Raw genomic sequence first — 16,326 nt, 5'->3', positions numbered from 1 at the left:
TTATTGGCTGAAAAAATAGGGAATCTAGGTAACATCTCCTTCCTTTGCCCCATAGTGATAGTAAAGGCGCTCCAACCTTAAACATCATTTGTGCATAATTTAATTAGCTTACCATAAGCATTAACTGCTAAAACAAAAGTAATCTCATACAATAGGCCAACCCACCAACAACAACATCAGATTGTCACAAATCTTTATAGTTTTGTCAAGAGTATCCTATTCCTAATAACATAAGTTCTTTCATGTTCGATTTGATTATATTTTCTCAATTTTGCTTATATTGCAATGCATGTATAAACATGAAAATAATGAACCAATTTTGTCATCTTAGTACAGACATCTACAACTTACAAAATAGGTGGTTTTAGTTCACCTCAACGTAATGAAGGTATACATGAAAATGCAAAATTCATGGTTTTTATTTTTATTTTTTAAAATTTAGAAATTGAAAAGTCTTTTGAATTGCATGTTATTAATTTTCTTTCTTTCTTCAAATTAGCAAAAAAGAAACACAAGAATAATAAAATGGTTGCATGATGGACCTTTACCTTTCATATGTAGCTATGCATCCTAAGCATCTTATTTCATTGAATTACGTCAATACTTATATGATTCAAAGCATTCTTGTTGCAAAACCATATGCAAATATGTTTTGTAAGCCTTAAAATCTATTATTTTAAAATGTTAGTCTCTTTTTTCTCTATGCTTCCAGTTTTCAAAGCGCTTTCTCTGTTGTGTATGATGTCTCCATCATATTGAAGTCCTCTCTTCGTGTATACAAGACTAGAGGCCATCGTTCATGTAATCCAACTAAAATATAGCAATTAAAATCTATCCCAATTATATTCATTGCTCGGGCTGTTGGTGTAAACAATAGGCCTGATGAGAAAAATGGATATGTATATAATAGACATCTTTTAGCTTCAACTTCATCTAGGGAAGGGGAAACATTGTACTATAAATATCTTTTTACATTATTTCTTCTTTCTCTTTGTTGTAAGCTGGAGGAACTGACATTCATTCTATTCTAATTTTGGAGTCATCCACCTTCATATTCATAGTGTATGTGGAGTTTTCCAATGGCACTTGGATTTGTAATAACAATATTTAATGAAAGTTCTTATCTTGCTTTAACTAAATTTTTTTTATGGATTATGTCTCTCCTATTGAAAAAATGATTTTGAATTAATTGTGATAAAAAGCCTTACTAAAATTTATATAAAATTGACTTTGAAGTAAAGTTAATTTCTTTGAAATCATTATTGGCTTATATATTATTAATAATTTTAGAATAAGCCAAGTTGACTTATTCTATATATTTAAACATATATAAACTACAATATGCATTATTATCAAATAATATATCTATATCATTTGATATATATTTATTATATATATTAAATAATATTAAACAATAAATATATATTAATAATAATGAATAATATCCAATCAGCCCATCAATGGACTTCAAAGGGTTAATCCTTCACAATAGATGGCTAACCAAGCTAGATGGATACCACAAGAATAGGGGTGGATAAAGATTAATTTTGATGGCGCAGCGAGAGGCAATCTTGGCCCATTGGGTGTAAGATGTATAGTGAGAGATTGCCAAGGTCATGTTATTCCTGTATGCAACTAACATCTTGGAGTGGGATCTAACAATGATGTCGAGGCCAAGGTGATCCTTTTGGTAGTTCAAATGGTTGATAGAATGAGAGTGGAAAAACTACATCTTGAAGGAGATTCTTAGGTTATGGTGCATGCTATCCTTAGGGGCAAGGTGAAAAATTGGAAACTCGATCATGAAATTCAATGTATTAAAAACCTCTCTGCCACCTTCTAGAGTTTTAAGGTATCCCATATTCGGAGAGAGGGCAATAGAGAAGTAGATGAATGTGCAAATCAAGCCTTTGATCTTCAAGAAGGTGAAATCAACTTAACTATTCTCCAATCAGATAGTCAAATTACATAACGATTTGAATGTCACGACCCATTTTAGTTAATAAGTTTTATATTAAGGTTGATGAATTAGGGATTAATAGTTACTTGACAATATGGTGTTTGATGTTATTATTTTGACATTATTATGCTTGGAGACATGTTGTTAATGTGATGATTAATTAATATGCTAGCTGGTATTATTGATGCTATTTAATGATATTAAATGTGATGACGCTATTAACAATGTTATTTTATGTGATATTATGTTAATTATGTTATAAATTTTTTAATATCATGTTGATTTGATGATTTTGTTGAAGTACAAAGTGGGTCCAGAGTCGACCATTGAAGGAGGACAAATAACCAAGGAGGGGTCTTCTAGCTCGTTGATAGTAACTCAGGGAATGTAGTCTATGCATTCACACACACGTGTAATAATTAAACAAATTAATCGAATTGGGAAGATAACATAATTGACGTATAAAATATTAGATTTAAATTAAAATGTTAATAAGAGATTACAAATAAATGAATTTAAAATAACAAATTGTTTCATTTCAAACATGGTTTAAATTTAGCACATGGGTTTTAAATGGGAAGTAGAGTCGAACTTGTTGTTTCTTCTTGTCAACTCTCAACTTACCTTTCCTAACTGGCTAATCAATATAGTCCAAATTTTGATCAACTGACTAATCTAATTGAGTTTACTTCACTTCTAACTCTCCAATCACCCTGGTTTTTTGCATTCAAGATCCACTTCTCCTGGATGAAAACCTCAACCAAATTATTTATAAATACTTGACCAGTTACCATAGAAAACACGTCGAAGTTTAGTCATCATCTTCTTTTTATTTGTTCTTGTGTTGAATCAAATTCTTGTGGGGAAGGTCGATTTGGATCAGGTTTTCAATGCCCATCTCTATTTCTCCTCCTACATTGGTCTACAAGGTGAATTTGTTTCTAATTTTCTATTTAGCGTCCAAATTCTTTTCTCCTTGCATCGATCTGCACTAATCATTAACATAAGGTTTTAAATATTTTTTTTGCTATTATATAATTGATCTTATTGTGCAAATCACCCCTCTCCATATTTACTTCTTTCTTTGCAAGAGGAGATCAAACTGGCATGGGGTATTAGTTTGGAAACCAAAATTTGGAGGCCTTTATTCTTATCAACTTGGGAGGGCACTTTTCTGTAGGGAGAATACACCAAGGTTTCCCACATGTTGCAGAGGGTTCTAATTTATGGGGAAAGCAGTAAGGAGAGTCGATCTCCTATTGGAGGACCACGTTGCCTACCTCCTCTCTCTTCCACAGTCTCTAGAGTGTAAAGTTTCCTTTGAATTATGCTCATCGCCTATACTCTTCCACTAATATCAAATCGATTGTTTTAGTAAATATGATTTCCATTTCATAACACTTGCAGATTTCTCTGAAAACGTAGCAAACATAGATACATAATAATATCGATTTTGATTGTTGATGTTTGTTTTTAGTGTTTCACCTCTTATTCCAGATTTAGTATGAATCAATTTTCTAGGAAGACTTTGGGTATCATATTTTCTTCTTTCTACATATCCTTTGGTGCTCAAATCTGCATTTAAATGATTGAATCGACACTTAGGGGGCAAGAAATTCATCGCCCATTCTCTCTTGTCAAAATCGACTTCTCTCCTTAACCGCTGTGACACATGAACTTGTTATTTTCTGCTTGATTCAAATCGATTTTTCATATTTTAAATGAAACCAGTTAGGAATGTTGCAGGCAAAGATCTGAATTGAAGACATAGTCAATACCCAGGTGGGTAAAATCACATTATTAGTTAAACATGAGGTTTGAATCATTCCTTGTTTTCCTACCATTTTTAGTTTCAGATTTATTTCTTTTGACAATTCTTTCTGATTAGCCTTATGTTATTATGGTTAATAAGAATAAACCTTAAATAATAATCACTTGGTTTGAATTTATCAACAATTCATTTATATAAATATATGGGTTGTGTTATAAATATTATAATATGAGTATGAACCAAAAATTAAAAATATTAATACTAAATATAACTAATTGGGAAGGGTAAATTATCCAGGTCTATGATGGATGTATGGAAAGATGTGCTTGATTATGGGTTAAATCAGGGAAGGGTGTTTACACCTACCCTAAATAGGTTAAATTGGCCAATATATGAATTAATATTCTCTCTGCCATAACATATGTAGCTAAGTTCAATACATGGGTTGTTAGATACTGCATGCACAAATAGGTTCCATTCTCGGAGCTTAATGTCAGTTTTTTAGGAAACTCCATCGTGAAAGACAAGATCTTGTCATGAGCATGAGGAAACACAAGCTTCATTTGGTTGGGCAGATAAAATGCCTGGGTTATTTGTCCATCTTCCAGATCGCAAATGGAGGTGACTCCGATGGCAAGGAAGACACTACATCCAGAGACAAAATTGTAAAATCTTATGTAATATTGTATAATGTGTTAATGATTCCTTGTAATAGACTAATGTGGTCTCAAAATCAAGCTAAGTAAGCTCTGTATGATCAAGCTATGTAAAAGGCCTATGAGGCCTATTGTAAAAAATGCGACAGGAAGCCGCCAAGAGAATGCAACTAACAGAAAGTAAGGAAACTACTAACCACTAACCCACAAACATGTGTCCTACTTGTGTATGATTTGGAATGCATGACTTCATGTTTATTTTTCCTTCATTTCATGAATGCTTGTTTAAGTTGATGCATACTTTAAGTTTATGCACGAAACATTACATTCACTTTTGATGAGTTTTCTTTGAATGTGTGACGTTTGGGTTAGATGCTTGTCGTAATTCATAGTTTTCCATTAACTCATGGTCATTTTTTATTTATCTCTTTTGTATATTCGCTAAATAATTGGTTGGATTATTTATCCATTTGTCCATTTTTCATAACTTATGGATCTTACTTCATATCGTTATATTCATTGAATGTATTATTGGCATTGATATTAATGGCGATTGCTATACATTTGTTTAAACTCATTGCATTTATGTAAATGAAAATTTACTTAGATTTAATTAAGAATTAATTATGTTAATTTTTCTAATGTTAGGATTGCGAGTCCTTACATTGAAGGACATTCAATTGACATCCATCGACAGGGGGTTGAGGTGGTAGGGGGCGTTGACAAGGGAGATGACTAGATTCAAATTTGAATTTGCCAAAGAGGTAGTTGATGCTTGTCAGATTGTATTAATATTGGGTAGTATTAGACTGAGTTTGTCAAAAAAATTATTGTCCTCATTTTTGTTTTCAAAAATGAAGGACCATTACATGATTTTTTTTTGAAAAAATGAAAAATTTACTTTGTGGCGCACTTCTCGAGGCAAAATTTTGACTGATCCTTGGACTGGCTTAATACTCAGTCCATACTCAAACTACGTTTCAAATTTCGTCGCATTCTGGATTCGTTTGCTATGTCTTTCCTTCAATTTCGGGTGTTTTCTCCCTGACTGTAGATGGAGAATTTTCCTTGAACTGCAAGTTTTAATGATTTCCATTGTTTTGGTCTTTGTAGGGAAATTTTTAGCTTATTACATGTGCACTTTATTGAAAAATAAAAACTTAGAATTTGCTTTTTATTTCCTCTTTGTTATTTTTGTTGTTTTTTGGCTTTTTTTAGTTAAAATAGGGATTTTTGGGTTAAGTTACCAGTAAACTTGTAATTCTTTCCAAAAACCCATACTTTAATGGTTTTTACATGTAATCGGGATTTTAAACCCCTATTACATGTGTGCAAGTGATTTAGAACTTGTTGTGGGGATTTTATTTCCCCTTTGCGAGTGATTTTAAAATTGCAGCTCTCTCCAAAAAACTTGATTTTGCCTTGTAAATGAAAAAGTGACAATTTTAAACTTGCACTTTGTCTCCAAAAACCCGATTTTGCTCATAAAGTGCATTTTTGACATTTTAAACTTGCTATTTGGTTTAAAAATCCCGATTTTCATTGTTTCATGCATTTCGAACTTGTTATTTGTTCCAAAAAACCCGATTTGCAAGGAAAAACATTTTGTTTTTTTTTAGGATTTTTAGCAAATTTTTGTGGAGAATTTGTTGAGGATTCCTTCCTATTTTTATGCATTGTTAGACACCTTTCACACCATATGTAGGATAAGATTGCTGGTTTTTAGCTTTATAACAACAAACACGTTTTTTCCAAAACCACATTTTTTGCTATTGGAAATGCCACGAATCTTCAATCTTATGAATCGTTTTGACTTGGAGTGATAAGGCGTTGAGGGTTCAAGGAGATTCAAACATCTTTTATGCCATTTCCCTTGCATTTGCTGCCACGTTTTTATATATAAGGCATTTTTGCAAAAACGTGGCTAGGGTTTGGCATTGTGGATTCTCTCTATTTATTGGTTTGTCTTCTTCATTCCAAGACTGCTTGCATTTTTGGAGAAGCATTTTCAGTTTTATGCAAGGTATGTTTTCCTTTCTTTCTTTCTTTCATTTTCTTATTTTCTTGTTTTCTTAGTTTTTCTTTCTATTTGTAATTTTGTAAATATGTTGTTCTTCCCCCAAAAAATCGGTTTTGTGAGAGAGATTTTCCCCTTGGTATGCAATTTTTGAATTGTATTGTTCTTCCCCATTTTCCCTCTTTACTTGTATTCGGGATTTTAAATCCCGATTACAAGTTGGCTCGAAATTTTTGTTCTTCCCTTACGGTTAAAGAATTTAACCATTTTTTGTTAAAATTCCAAGTTGAAAAGATGTGAAATACCCCCCTTTCAAAATCGGCTTTTAAAAACCAGATTACATGTTGAAATGTTCTTCCCATTTTCATGAAAATGACATTCCCAGATTTTCCCACTTCTATCCATTCATGTTTCCCATATCTGTACTTTCCATTTTCGTCGTTTCCCGCAAATCAAATTCTCATTTTCCATCCATCTCTCCATTTGCAAATTTACAAGTGTACTTGCATTCGAGTTTTAAAAATCCGATTGCATGTATGTTCTTTCCAACTTGTATACTTGCAAAAATTTCCCCAAGATCCGAAATTGGTCAAAGTCAAGATTTTCCCATTTTCATATATTTCCCCTCTTTCTCTCACAAAATCGTGATGTTCAAGAATCGAAGTTTTTCCCATTTGAAGAAGGAATAATGTTATTTGCAGCTGAATATGATGTTGCCTTAACACTTTTAAGTCTTCATCACAGTATTCTAGGTTTTCAATCAATGGAAAATTTGTCGTCATCTCTAATTTCAAAAAATATGAAGTACAAATATGACAAGTATCAAAACGAGGTGGCACCTTCCCAAGTTTCTTCCCATTTGGATCGTATCAAAGACACAGAAATAGGGCATGTGGATATGTCAGAGTTTGTCAAGAGGATGGAAGATCCACAAGATAACAACATGCAACGACTGTTGGATAGCCATATCCATCATGCATCTTCCTTCCTGGTGGCTGCCCTAGAACCTGAATGTGTTCTTGCTTGCGCCCATCATTTTGACAAGGAGACAAGAGTCATCAAATATGATGGTGAAGCAATAATTTGCCTTGACGCAGACACAATCGAGAAGGTCTTCAGAATACCTCCCGCACCTATTTACATGGAATTCTCCAAAGAAAGTGTAGCCGAGTATTACGTGAAGAGATAAAAATATTGTAAACAACATATCAATGGGTGGATCCAAGAGCCACGAGCCTCCTTCTCAAGGCAGGCTAAGTTGTACCACTACAATTTCAAATGGGAGATCAGAGATACCTTAACCCTTCTTAGCGGGATAATAGGCCTTGAGCATTCTAATGTTTTTGAGCCCTAGATGTACTCGTTCATCATGTTCATAAGGCAATCACATCATATATCATGGGGCGAAGTCATCAGTGGTGCCTTGTGCGAATAACTTGCAGCAGTCCCTTCCACCATGACTTTCTACATGAACTCATATTTGGTATACCTGGCAGCATCACTTAGACACTTTCCAGGTCTTTCTACCAAGGGTGATCACTCACTTATACCAGTTTGGGAATATTACGATCAGTTGCCTTTGAGACCCAGCTGACTGCATTTCAAAAGAGTCCAATATGCATTCTTCGGTTACTTCATGTGCTAGTTTGACAAAACTCTGAGGAACAAAAGGGTATCGGCTGAGGCATGGGAAAGGGTGAGCGAGTATGGATGTTTGTTTCTACAGTTCCCCACTTTCACCTATATGAGAATTGGATGCTATAATGGTCAGCCATATATGCTTCCTAGATAATTAACTGATAGGATCATTCTTATGGAGTTGGGAAGACATATCATGGCTGTCCACACTCATCAGTCTGCTAGACACAAGGTTGGAATGGGGATCTCTACCACAAACCCATTAAAAACTGGTCGGTATTCTCTTGTCACATCTGTTAAATCTAAGGCCATGGAGACTTACAATGTAGGAAATTAAGCTCAAAAGGTTTAAACCTAGAGCTGATTTTGATTATAGGGGTATGAAGGAGAAGATCAAGAAATCCTTTATGCACATGTATCGCATTGAAGACATCTAATTAGATCTCTGCACAAAGGTCGAGGTTCTAAAGATGGATTATTGTAGGCTCACTGTTGAGCAAATTGTTGATTTGAACGTGGTGGATATCCCACAAGGGATGATTGATGATGGGCATGTACTTGATCCTAAATATATTTCATGAAGGGTTGAGGAAGCTCCACTTCCTTTGATCCAATGGTCACACAAAGAGTGCATATCCATCCTTGAGATATTTCAGCCTATCTTGGCTAACACTAACATATGGCTGAAAAGTAATGGTGTTAGACTCATAAAAATCAAGGTTGGAAAAGAAGATGATTCTACGGGACCTCTTGGATGTAAATATGATATTCAAGTTGACAACAAGGAAGGTGTATCATCTTCAGGCACAAGAATCAAGTTGCGAGTTAGTCGGGCAGTAGTGCTTCCTCCTGAGGAAATAATAGTTTGTGGGAAGGAAAAATCACGATTTCATGTTTAGGTTGTTGATCTAGATAATCTAGAAGAAGGGCAGCAATCTGATGATGCGCCTAGGTCTCCAGTTTCAGACTCGCCTCATGAGATAATTCCCCCAGTTTCCATTGAGACGCTTCTTTCTCCTCCTGATTTTCTTGTGGATGAATCTCCTCAGAATGTCATTCCCATTTCAGCATATGACCCACCTCCTGATCATCAACTATAGAGTGTGTTGGAAGTTCCTGAGGATATTCCTACTTGCATCCAACTGTTAGAAATTGATACTTCCACTTCAGATTTTGAAGAGTTTATGAGGTAATATGCATGCCCATTGGTAACTGAGAAAACCGTGGTCGATGTCCAAATAAATATTCCTCCCAAGATGACCATGGTGATTCAAACAGAAACTGCTTCTCCTTTGCCTATAGTTGCAACTGAAAGGGAGTTGATGACTTTACCTCCATGACTCAGCTCTTTTACTCCGAAAAGGAAGAAGCAAGAAATCTCAATTGATGCCTTCAATTATCAACAACTAAAACAATCCATATCCAAAGTTTCTAAGAAGGCCAAGATTATCTCCAAAGTAATTGTTGACGGCAACAAGATGAAGGTAGCTGAAATTGTAGAACCCATTACAGATAAGACACTTGAAGAAATGTCAGCTGCTGATTATAAGGTTACAAGGATAGAGTTGGGCAAACAAATGCATGAGGTCATTAAACATGATGCTTAGTTTTCCGTAGCTTCCTTGGTACAAAGGTGTGATGAACTTCTAGCAAAGAAAGACGAGCTAGAAGAGGAAAACCTACAACTTATGGCAGTCGTTCATAGAATCACAAAACCTGTTGTTAAAGGGAGTAACTGTTAGGATTCCTAAAGATACTAAGAGGGGGGGGGGGGGGGGGGGGGGGGTGAATCAGTATCTGACCGCTATATTAATTTTCTTAACTTATAACATGAAAAACATATTAAAACTGTGTACCGGTAAACCAAAAATAATGCAACAATTAAGAATAACAACCACAACATGAAAAACACACCATAACACAATATTTAACGAGGAAACCCAGTGTGGAAAAAACCTCGGTGGGATTTGTGACCCACAATATTCACTTACTGGCCAATAAGAGAATATTACTGCTTACAATAGGGGCCTGCATATGCAAGAAGACCAAGTGCCTAGAGCTCACTGCTCAGTTACAAAAGAAGTCACACTGACTTACAAAAATGGATTATACAAATCCAATGTCTTGTACTACTTCAGATCAATATCTACTATGCCAGATTCAGTACCACTTTAAGCTTTGCTACAAACATAAACCCTTAACCTAATAATTCGCATATTAGGTCTGCTATATTCCTTTTATCAATCGCCTTTTAAATGATCTACAATGATCTTATACATATATGAGTCATATTACAATCCACCATGTCAGCTTACAAAGATTTTACAATTAATTATAAAATATGTTTATACAAAATTGTTGTCAGCCAAGATGCCGGTATTCTTCCTTTTCGGTGTTGATGTAGAGTCTATTGGTGTTAGTGCTTGTGTCTGCCTACCGGTATCACATGATTGTAAGGTTGCCATCAATGACAATACCTTCAATCACCTACAATTTCTCATTGGAGTCTGTATTTACCAACAATCTCCCCCTCTGGCATTGATGGCAACACTCATGAGAAAAATAAAAAAGAATGTATCTAACAATGGTTTGCCAAAATTGTCTTACCAAAATTGTGTGCACAAAATTGTATGCTCCCCCTGAGCTGATGATGTCCTGTTCTGATCATTTTTCTCATCACACTACTCCCCCTTTGACATCAATGACAAAGGTTGTCATTTGCTGTCAGTGGAGTGTGTTTCCTACCTAGATTCTTGTAACCGGTGGGTTACAATCTGGAATATATCTGCCAAAACCAAATTTAAACTGTTGATGAATCTTTTGCTTTCCCGTAATGCCTCTTGTGTTGTCTGAACTGTACTGGTGAGTATGTGCATTTTCTCTTCCAGTGTCTTAAGTCCGGGAACCAGAGCCTCAGAAATTTCTTTTCTCAAAGAAATGAGGTAGTCTAGTTTAGGACCAAGTTTACATTTTAAGTTCTTTGCCTTATGTTTAACTTTCTCTTTGTCCTTTTCTAACTTCTCAATTTTCTCTTCTAGATCTGCAATTTTCTTTTCTATCTCCAAAAATGAATTTGATGTACCTATCAAATTGTCAGCAATATTGTTAATCTCATCTTGTACTTTGTTGATTTCCTTGTCTAGGTCTTCTGTTAGAATATTTATTTTACAAGTATCTCTATACAATTTCTTGAAATCCAAAATTGTTTTTCCTAGATCCGGTAATAAGGTGTCCATTTTCTCCTTGTTCTTCTTCACAATTTCCTCAAAGAATTTCTCTTTTTCCTTAATCATTCTCTCCTTGAATGTGTCCTCATTTATTTGATCAATTGTCAAAATATTGTCGATGATGAATTTAGACAATGTGTCTAGTAGACCTAAAGAATTTGTATTATTCACAATGCATTTAGGTGCTATCAATGTAAGAATAGGGATTGTGTCATCTATAGCCTTATAGGCTTGTGCATTGCACTCTATGATCTTCTTTATTGAATCCAATAAGACCTCTGTTACATTTGTAAGTCGGAATTCTAACATTGAAGTACCAAATGTCTGCCCAAATGCTTTCACAATATCCATGCTACCGGTTGTAGTAATCGCCTTGCTTGATTCAACCTCTGGTAGGTCAGTCTGTGTTTGCATTTCTATAAGTAAAGGTTTGGGATTTTCAGTTTTAGCCGGTGGCACTATCTCTGTTTGAACTTGTATCTCAACCTATTTTTGTTCCGGTTTCTCCATCTGTGTCTCAGAGGGTTTCTTTGAGCTCTCAACAGCCGTTTTCTCAGTCTGTACCTCTGCATTATCCATTGCCAGTTCTCCTGACTATTTTTTAGTTTTATCTACTGGTTCCTCTAATGGTTTACCAGTGGTGTCCTCTGTCGGTTGCTCTGTCAGAGTAGCTTTTTTTGTGCTCATTTTTACAGTGTTATTAACCTCAACCTCAACATCTGCAATCGGTGACTCAGTAGTCACTTCTTCCTTCTTATCCTCAGTGGTTTCTCTGTCAACCACAACATTTACTTCCTATGTGTCTATATTTACAGTGTACAAAATTTCAGACTCGAGATTAGTATCCTCCAGTGGAGTCTCCATACTCTCAGTGGCCGGTTGACTGTTTGTAGTTTCTACCGGTGGAGTATCCGAAGGAGGTGGGAGCACATTATCAGTTATTTTAAGGCTTGGAGGTCCACCTACCTCACCTTTTCCCTTATCCTTGTCCTTTTGGTAAACTCTGATAGTCTTGGGTCTTAATAACTCTTCATGTTTCTCTTTTTCTACAAAGAATATGTCCCGTGCATCTATTTTTTCTTCAGAGACTTCATTCACTCTACCTGCCATCAGTGTTACATACCAGTGAGCAGTTGAAAATATTGTCCAGTTAGCTTCACTGATTAGTTTGTCTATCTCATCAGGTGAGTTAACTGGATGCACTGCAAGTAATTTTTCAATTTTAATTTTCTTATCCAGCTCAATAATGGCTACCCTTCTAGCTTCTAATCTTCAATACAAATCATTTGGTATTTCATCAATAATTTCCATCAAGAATTTCTTGTAAATGTCCAAGTGTAAAATTATATTGTTCTCTATGCTTTCTTTGTCATCAGCACGTAGTGTGTTGTACAGTTTGCTAATGTTTTTCAACTTTCCATCTTCAGTTATTTCATTTAAGAGTTTATCCAGTGGAGCAATATCTTGTTTTACCTTCTTCTTCTTCTTAGGAGTTAACTTCTTCACTGGAGGCCTCACTGCCTGTTGCTTTTGTCTTATTTTTCTAGGAGTGGGTGAGGGTATCGGTGAGGGTTTTCTTTTCCTTTCTACCCTTTTGAATACCGCTGACATATCACTCTTAGAGGAAGTTCCAACCAGTGAAAGATGAGCTTTCGGTTGAATTCCTTCCAACTCACTTTCTTTTATACCAGTTTGTTTCAAAACATCTTCCTTAATTGCCTTTGCCTGTCAAGTTCCTTTCCTTACTGTTTCTTAAACCTTTTTAACCCTTTTCCTTGACTGAATTCCACTTTCAATTGTTTCTGCATTTCCAAAAACTTTCTCAGTGGGTTCCTTTGGTGCTTCAAGGAGGGATTTTTCTTTCTATGATATTATCATCTATTTCATAGCCCATTTTAGTTACTCAAATAGTTCTAGGGACAACTGCCTCCATCCAGATTTCATCTTTCTTGATTATGAAACATATTTCTTTCTAATATTTATCTACAATTTCCTGTGACAGTCTTACTCTTGTTTTCATTCGAGCCTTTAATGCTTGAAAATGCTCATTTAAGTTTTTCTCCCTATTTTCTCCCATGTTGATCATTAGATCCAATAGTTGCTTTCCTACCGGTATATCAAAGCCAAAGTCTCTTCTACCAATACCGGGTACTTGCTTAGTAATGTACAACATTAGGCAAACAAGCAAATTTCCAAATCTAAAGGTTCCTTTCTTATCTCCTTTAATCTTCTTTAGATTGTCTATCAATTCATCTTTGAGCCATTCACACACATCTATTCTAGCATTATCATTTACCATGTCATATGCACTTTTGATACATAGGCTAGAAACTAAGTTCAACCTATTTGCATGTGTGGCTTTGTAACCTAAGATCATACTGATAAATCTGACATTGATGTCTTTTACATCATTTACCCTTAGAGATCTTTTATCAAAAGTTGCACCAGTTAGTTTCATCACTGTGTCATTTGAGACCTTCTTTGTTCTGTCAGGCCTGCTACCGGTGGAAGGTAACCCTGTTACTGCTTTTACTGCTTCTTTGGTGATCTTATGGATGGAATCCAACCAAAATAATTCGCCATGGACTTTGCTTAGCACAATTCTTATAATATCCTTAGGAAAATCGGGAATGCTAAGAATATCCACAAAACCTAGGGTTTCTACTACCTTGTGTTCCGGCTTGACATTTCCAGATTCATCACAAATCATAGTCCTATACATGTTTTTGATCTCATCATCACCTAATTCCTCTATATGACAATGTATGTATATCCTAGGGTCTTCATCATATACTACTCCCTTAGGAATTTGAGAGAATGCACCTATGCTATCATCTTTCTTCACAATTTCAGGAACCAGTTTGAATACGGGTCTAGGGCGCTTAATAATCTCAATCACAGTAGGGTTTGCAATAAATTTAGGAGTGGATGAAGAAGCCATAGTTATAAATACCTCAATCTGCCTTAAGGATGAATGCTTGGATGAACTGCTTCACTTCTTCGCTAAGGATGTCTTTGCTCAGAAATTTTCACGCTCTCGAAGATTTGAATGCTCGATGAATGAAAAAGGAGCCAAAACACTTTCTTTATAATGTTATTTTCTCCAACTACCACATTTAATGCTTGTTGGTTAAGTCACAACTTAACTCATCTATCGGTAAAGAAGTAATTTCAACTTCTCACCATCAACCGAGGGTATGATAGCACATTTTTCAGTTTGTTGCTAAACCCCCAAAGGATTTTCCTTCAGTTAGATGAAGAGTCTCCTACCAGTGGAGTGTTACTCTGTTCTATCAGTGGAGGAGTATTCCCATTAACATTTTGATCTGACTTTCTGATCCATTGTTTTGAGAATTCTTGCTTTACCTCTTCAACATTTTCTTTACCCTTCAAACTAGGACCTTTGTTATTTGTCGGTGGGGACTTGCTTCTATAAAATTTTGCAATATGTCCAATTTTGTTACAAGCATAACAAGTCACATTGTTTTTCTGAATAGCTTTCCCATATCCTATGCCGGTATGTGTTCTGCATTGATTAGATAAGTGTCCAAATCTTCCACAAACATAACATCTTGCATTCATTCTGCAATTTTCTGAGTTATGACCAACTTTGTTGCATTTGGAACATTGACCGGTGGGTGTATTAGTGTTCTGATAATTTCTAGATCTACACTGATTTCCTCTACGACCATACTTGTTACAGTTAAATCATTTCCCATTGAATTTGTAAGCATTGGGTTGTTTTACCGATTTACTATGATCAAGATTGTTTGTAGCACTTGAGCTTTCACCAATTTCAAAGCCAAGGCCATTTGTATTACCATTAGGTTTCTGATTCTTCAGCATGTCAACAAGTTCTTCTGAACTTTTCTTGAATTTCTCTTTGTGTTGATTTGCAGCAGTCAGTTCATTCTCCAAGATTCCTTTGTCTCATGAGTTCAGTTTTGTCATTTTGTGTATGCATCAAATCTGTCTTCAACATATCATTTTCATGACTAAGTCTTGTGTTTTCATTTTTAGCATCATTTAGTCTTCTAGTCAAATCATCTTCATTCTTCTTTCTATATTCAATTTATTTACAAAATCTCATAGTCATATCTTGCATCTCATTCTTCATTGTACAGTTATCTTGTTTCAATCGGTTCACCAGATCATTAAGAGTTTCCTTTTCATCTTCCTCATTTTGCATCTTCTCACAAAGTTCTCTTCTTTTATTTCTTGCTATAGTGTAATTTTCTCGAAGTCCTCAAATAATATCCTGAGCAGCCTTCAGATCATCTTCAAGTTTGATATTCGTTACTTTTTCTTCATCATAGTCTGAAAGAGTTGTTTACAATTGCTTTCTCAAGTTTTCCATCTCTACCAGTGTCAAGATCTTCCTCAAGTTGTTAGGCTTTTGAAAATAGAGGACCAAGCTCTGATACCAATTGTTAGGATTCCCAAAGATACTAAGAGGGGAGGGGTGAATCAGTATCTGACTGGTATGTGAATCAGTATCTAACTGGTATATTAATTTTCTTAACTTATAACATGAAAAACATATTAAAACTGTGTACCGGTAAACCAAAAATAATGCAGCAATTAAGAATAACAACCACAACATGAAAAGCACACCATAACACAATATTTAATGAGGAAACTTGGTGTGGGAAAAACCTTGATGGGATTTGTGACCCACAATATTCACTTACTGGCCAATAAGAGAATATTACTGCTTACAATAGGGGCCTGCACATGCAGGAAGGCCAAGTGCCTAGAGCTCACTGCTTAGTTACAAAATAATTCACACTGACTTACAAAAATGGATTATACAAATCCAATGTCTTGTACAACATCAGATCAACATCTGCTATGCCAGATTCAATACCAGTTTAAGCTCTTCTACATACATAAACCCTTAACCTAATAATTAACACATTAGGTCTACTATATTCCTTTTATCAATCACATTTTAAATGATCTACAATGATCTTATACATATATGAGTCATATTACAATCCACCATGTCAGCTTACAAAGATTTTACAATTAATTACAAAATATGTTTATACAAAATT

Source organism: Cryptomeria japonica, chromosome 4, assembly GCF_030272615.1.
Source record: "Cryptomeria japonica chromosome 4, Sugi_1.0, whole genome shotgun sequence".
NCBI classification, from domain to species: Eukaryota; Viridiplantae; Streptophyta; class Pinopsida; order Cupressales; family Cupressaceae; genus Cryptomeria; species Cryptomeria japonica.
Note: the sequence above shows the minus strand (reverse complement) of the source record.